The 6,664-nt window shown below is 37.2% G+C and overlaps 1 pseudogene; it reads left to right on the top strand.

Moving 5' to 3' along the window:
- Window positions 1–510: 510 nt before the first annotated feature.
- Window positions 511–3,966, top strand: LOC120170981 (annotated as a pseudogene).
- The last annotated feature ends 2,698 nt before the right edge of the window (window positions 3,967–6,664 follow it).

Genomic DNA, 6,664 nt, shown 5'->3' with positions numbered 1-6,664 from the left:
GTATTCCCATGGCATTATATCCAAAGACAAGAATGCAAGATTAAAAATATGATGATTGATCTGCTAGCGAGTGGCGTGTACAAGTGACCCCACGCCAAGTTGATCACACAATTGGACATTCTACGTTTTAATATTTAAATATAATTTGGATTATATTCCTAAGACGTATTAGATTAGACCGTGATAAAATATATATTATATATTAATAGAAGCTAAAACGAGAAAGGAGTAGCTAGAGTGCTAGACTAGAGAGAGTAGCATAGCTTAATGTGTGTGATAGGTAGTCAATGGGTTTATTTAAGAGTATAATATCAGTAGCATTAATCTCTGCAAATGCTCTTTGATCCTTCCGTACAAATACAAATGGCCAAATAGTCTTTTTACCTTTTTTTTGTTTTTGTTATTCCCTTTTCACTTCCTTTTTAAACCCAAGCTCCCAGCTGTTCCAATTCCATCATCATCATCATCATCAAGAAGCAAGCTTTCTCATGAAACCAACTGAACCAAGCAATGGAAGAAACAGGAGAGCATCATGGAGCAAAAAATGCAACACCAAACCCAGGGCTTTCAAAGGCTTGATAAACAACCCTCATGAGCATCCATTGCTGCAATACTCAACTCATCACTTCCATGGCTACTATTACTATCCTGCTTCTTTGTCTCCTCCGATACCTTTGCAGCTTGCTTTAACCCCACCTCTCTTTCAGAACCAAACCTTTCGAACAATACCCCACTTGCCGAAGAATCTTTCAAGTGAGGCTTATGGTCTTCCTTTTGCTACCTCTTCTATCTCTGATAGCCAATTCCCAGTTCTATCAATGACACCACCAGGCGACTCTAAAGATTGAAAAAAAAGAATCTTTTTTGTTATGTTCCATTTCTTTCCTTTTTTTGGCCTTTCCATTTGAAGTTCAATGCGAAAATGAATACTTTATAGCTGGAAATGATTTAGATATTCTTTTGTTTAAACTTCGTGTACAAGTATTTACATTCAAGTCCTTCACTTGTCTATCTTAATAAATTTCAGCAGCTCCAGAGGGGCTTCAATGGAGGAAAGTTTTGCCATCTAAAGTATGCGATGGAAGAAAGTTGAGTACTAGTACTGAAAACGCAGCACTAGTGGCTGTAAAGAGACCAGATCCTGGTGGTGTAGAAGGGCCAGTAATTTCTCTCCTTGCCAACCATTTCCTTGTAAAATTGATCTTTCTCTGAAAATTTACCATTACAATGTTGAGAAATCTCCAAATCCTTCTAAGTATGTTGCTAGAATGATCAAACAGAAGCTGGTGGAAACAAACTCTGGTTTGTTTTCTGGTGCTCATCCAGCATATGATGGTAGAAAGAATTTATATAGCCCTATTGAATTAGAAAGCGATAATCTCGAGTTCTTTGTTAGTCTTCCGATTCCCACTGCGAATTCAGTTTTTCCTCTCGGAGAAACGAACGGCTTCCAACAGAACCGGACTCAGCTCAAAGTGTTTCGAGTTAATATCAGGCATGTCTCCAAATTTGATGGAAAGAATTTGAGTAGCTACATAAGCAATGAAGGGAGAGTCCAATGGAGAAGTGTATATCTGTACGTAGATATTTTTATTAGAGTTCGATGGCAGGCTATGTTGCACGGGGACGGAAAACGATAATTTTGAAAATTATAGGGTATGGGAACGGGCATATAAAATAATTTTAAAATTATAAATATATATAAAAAAATTATAAATAATATCAAATATCAAGACTCAAACAACAATATTAGATTGTTACTTCTTGTTTCTTTCTATTCTCCCACTCTTCTACCAATCTTACCATTTCAAGTTTTTGATTTCTAATTATTTTTTTGCAAATTGTAACTCCTTCACTTGAAATTTGAAGCAAATGTGTCTTTATCCTAGTATAGCTTCCATTACGAGTTTCGCCGTAAATGTTGCAACGAAAATTTCAAGTTCCTCCAACAGTCCCTCGCTTTTCTATCTTTGTCACATAATTTCACAATGGAGATAAATTATCATTTTGGGACGTTGAAATTGACTCGCTCCCACTATTACTTCCAGTCCCACTACCACTTTGAGATGTCATATTTATACTAAATTAACCTGTTTACATAAAAAAATTAAATGAGTTTAAATATCATGCATCAATTGAATGTAATTAAAAACAAAGCATACAAATATAAAAGACAGATATAAAAGACGAAAAGATATGCGAATATAATTATATATAAACTACTATTAAATAACTCATGTAAAATTTATTTTATATAATTTACGTATTAAATAATATGTCTAATATTATGGGACTTAAATGCTAACGGGAAACACATATAAAGCCACGAGAATCTATGTCTAATATTAGACTTTGTAAAGATTGTATCTCTGAAGTTGAAATACATATAACCATGCGTGTTCTGAAGGCCATTTTTTTATCTATGACACTCACAGTGTTTTAATGAGTAGTCGTGTAACCTTGAAGTTATACAAGACATTACATCAAAAGTTATAAAAAAATAGAATCTGGATAGCTCTAATACATACACATATATTTATAATTATATATATGCTCCATCGTTCAGTTCTTTAATACGTAATATTGTGGTGAGCAACCATTTTTCAGGCTCGTGAGTCATGAATATTTATAAATTCTATCCGTAATTTTATATCTTCAGAATAAGCATGTTGTTAAAGTGAAAACGAAACAGAAAATATTTCTAAGTTCTAAATCTCCTTGAAACTAAAATATTAAAAAAGAAAAAGTTATGAATTCCTTTTTTAAGTTTTTCGTAGCGACCATTTGAGGGTGAATATTGTTTATGGAGAACAATAACATAATGCAACAAAATTGGATTCCAAATTGCCTTATCACTAATAGCTCATGATGCAGCACTTGAGAACCCAACTGAAGTCTGAAGATATTAGCACAAAAAAGATACAACTAGATCTTGAAATACTTACAGCAAAAGAGCAGCAGAAAAATCTGACTTGTTTAAGTTTATCCCAACAGTGTACTTGGTTGATAAAAGAAGCAGAAGCAGTTACGACCGATTGTTGTTGAAAAGCTCAAGAAACAAAAGTAATTGCTGCCGAAAGCTCCAATACTAGGTTTTGTATTATTGCAGAAAGCTCCAACCTCCAATTAGGTTATGCTTTTCTTGTTTTTTTTTATTGTAAAATGACGAAAATATCCTGGGGACGCATGTGAAAGTCACATGTCGTCCCTAAAACGTCCCCAGGACTCGGTGAAACGTTCCCGGCGTCGTTCAGCCGTACCCTGCCACTGTGGCATGTTCCCGGTACGTACCCCAGTCGTCCCCGTACCGGAGACGTATCGGGTACGTGAAACGGCACAAGTTTGCCGTCCCCGTGCATCCTTGATGGCAGGTACTAAGGAAATCGGAGGAGGAGATATCGGATGCAGAGGTTTCTTTCAGAGTCTTCGACGGACACAAGGACTTGTTCTCAATGTCGATTCCTCCATCACTGCCTTCCATGAGAGTATTGGAGTAATCCCTTACTTGCAGAAGCGTATCGACTTGGAGACCTTACTCAAAGGAAGACGAGGAGCTTATCCAATGAAGAAAGGAAAGAAGTGGAGAAGGCATTGAAGAATATCCGAGTTTTCGTTTGCCATAGAGAAACGGTCCAGAGATATCGAGTTTACGGCTTAACAGAAGAAGCTACCGAAAACCTTTACTTTGCAGACAGGGATGGGAAGAATTTGAAGCTTCTGCAGTACTTCAAGGATCACTATAATTACTATATACAATTCCGGAATTTGCCATGCTTGCAGATCAGTAGGAGCAAACCATGCTACCTTCCAATGGAGCTTTGTATGATTTGTGAAGGACAGAAGTTTCTTGGAATGCTTTCTGATGATCAGACTGCAAGAATTCTTAGAATGGGTTCTCAGACACAGAAAGAAGGGAAAGCCACGATCGATCGAATCGTGAGGGGACCAGCAGGTCCTACAGGGTAATGCTACAGCCTGCAGTTTGGGGAAGATTCATTAGATTTCTTCATTGTGTTCTCTTAGTGCATGCTTCTAAGCATTTAAACAATTTTATCGGCAAGGGCAATCAGGTTGAAGTGTAAATGTGTATAGTGTGGCACGTAAATTTGTGTAAATATACAAAATCGATGTAAGTAATAGAATAGTAAGTTAATATCGTCTCCACAGAGATTGAGAAATTCTTTAATAATTGTTACAGTTAGAAATAAATGTCACTAACTAATTATAAACGCCTAAATTTAATGATATAACAAATGAAGAAAGAGCTATATCATATGGTATGAACAGATGAAAAATTTGTTGAGGCAAGAATTGTATCAAGTGAAGTGAGCAAATAATTTTTGTCGTGACAAGAAAATATGTAAGAGTAAATAACAAATAAAAATTGTTAAGGCAAAATTAATTGCAAGAGCGAGTAAATAAAAGTTGTTAAGACGAATAAATGTTCGAGTTCTGAATATACACTAACAACCTCACACAATCAGATTTCTGATGGAGTATTTGGGTTGAATTTGCTATAGCGATAAATATTACCCGACAGGATTTACTAAAATGTTCCTAAATTATCTCTAGTAAGAAATCTAATACAACTATTGTCACGACAATACCTCTTAACATAAATAGTGACCCTAGTTTATCGATTGAATACTATCCTTTTTAGTCGCTTGAAATCCTCTCTTTATCTCTAAGACGGATTAAAACCTCACCTTCTCGAATTAATTTTCTTGTTCACGTAGATCTAACCTAACTCTCTCGATATTATGTATCAAACTCCTAAAAACCAGCCATCTCTCAACAGTTACAAAGAATACTACATCTCCTCCTATCCGAGACCCACCTAAGTTGAAACAATCCAATCAGACTTTTCCCCGGACCATATCTTCCATACATTATAAAGACAAATCATGCTTCTCATTTGCTTGGCCATAATCATCTCCTCCTCCTTGAGCTATGTCAAAATCGCCGTCAAACATCAACCTCCTGCCCATCCGATCCGAAAGCAACGTGTACTCCGCGCCGAATTCCGCCACTTCAATACACTCCTATTCCTCTCTCTCCCGTCTCTTACACAACCTACTATTAAATCTACCCCATCAAAACCCTCATCTCTAATCTCCTTTACACCCTCACCATCTCTATCCTCTCTTGTTAAAAGTTTCAAAGTTTGGCAACCAACTTTGGAAAATGTTTTTTCAAAGTTTGGTAAATGTTTCTTTGAAAAATGTTTTTCAAAGTTTGGTAAAATTTTGGTAGATGTTTGTTGAAAATATGAATGGGTAAATTCACTTTAGTCATTGCACTTTAGGGTATTTTCAAAGATTAGTCCCTAAGTTTCTACTATAAATACCCTTACCCATTTAGCTTCAAAATCATCCCAAAAACATTTCTTTCTTCCTATACTAGAGAGCTTTCTTGTGAGTAGTGAGTGTTTTGTAAACACCTGTAAATTTTCTCTCTTAGTAAAAGATCTGCAGCAGCCCGGAGACGTAAGCACAATTGGCTGAACTCCGTTATCAATTTTCGGGTATTATTTTTCCGCTTTTATTTCGCATTCTCACTAATCTGGTTATAAGGAAATTACTTGTACTCGATTTATTTTCCTAACACTGGTAATCAGAGCTTTTGGTTGTGAATTTTGTCAAATTTTCTGCGAGGTTACTATTCATTACTATTCACGTGAATAGTGAATTTCGTGAATAGTGAAATTCGGTCGGCGATACGAGTTTGTCGACGGTGGTGTTCTAATACACAGTGATTCGCAAGAATTGTCAGAAACGATCCAAACGAAGCCAGATTCGAGTGGGAGCGATGGCTGCAGACGAAGGGAAGGTGAAAATTGAAAAGTTCGATGGTGCGGACTTTGGCTTTTGGAAGATGCAGATTGAAGATTTTTTGTACCAGAAAAATCTATATCAACCTCTCTCAGGAAAGCACCAGAGGGCATGAAGGATGAAGATTGGGCTCTTCTCGACAGACAAGCCCTCGGAGTTATCCGACTGACGTTATCCCGCAATGTTGCTTTTAACATAGCAAAGGAAAAGACCACGGCGGGTCTTATGGCGGCTCTCTCCAGTATGTACGAGAAGCCATCGGCCTCAAACAAAGTTCATTTGATGAGGCGATTATTCAATTTACGGATGACGGAAAGGGCATCGGTGGCACAACACCTAAATGAACTCACACAATCACAACCCAGTTGAGTTCAGTGGAAATTGAGTTCGATGATGAAGTTCGAGCTTTAATTCTCTTATCATCTACCAGACAGTTGGAATGCTACTGTTACAGCAGTCAGCAGTTCGTCGGGAAACAGCAAATTAAAATTTGACGATGTTCGGGATCTGGTACTGAGTGAAGAAATTCGACGGAGAGATCGGGTGAAGCATCAACCTCCTCAGCCTTGCACACGGAGTCTAGAGGAAGAACTTCAGAAAGATATTCAAATCGTGGCAGATCAAAATCCAGACGGGAAAAATCTAGAACGGGAAAGAAAGATTTTACCTGTTATAATTGTGGCAAGAAAGGTCACTTAAAAGAGATTGCCGAGCACTGAAGAAAGATACCGGTGCACAGGAATCTGCCAACGTGACAGAGGAGACAGGTGATGCCATGATTCTAAGCGTCAACAGTCCGATTGAATCATGGATCTTGGATTCAGGGGCATCTT

Source organism: Hibiscus syriacus, unplaced genomic scaffold (genome assembly GCF_006381635.1).
Source record: "Hibiscus syriacus cultivar Baekdansim isolate YM2019G1 unplaced genomic scaffold, ASM638163v2 tig00111799_pilon, whole genome shotgun sequence".
Classification (NCBI taxonomy): domain Eukaryota; kingdom Viridiplantae; phylum Streptophyta; class Magnoliopsida; order Malvales; family Malvaceae; genus Hibiscus; species Hibiscus syriacus.
This window is presented reverse-complemented; position numbering and strand designations above follow the sequence as displayed.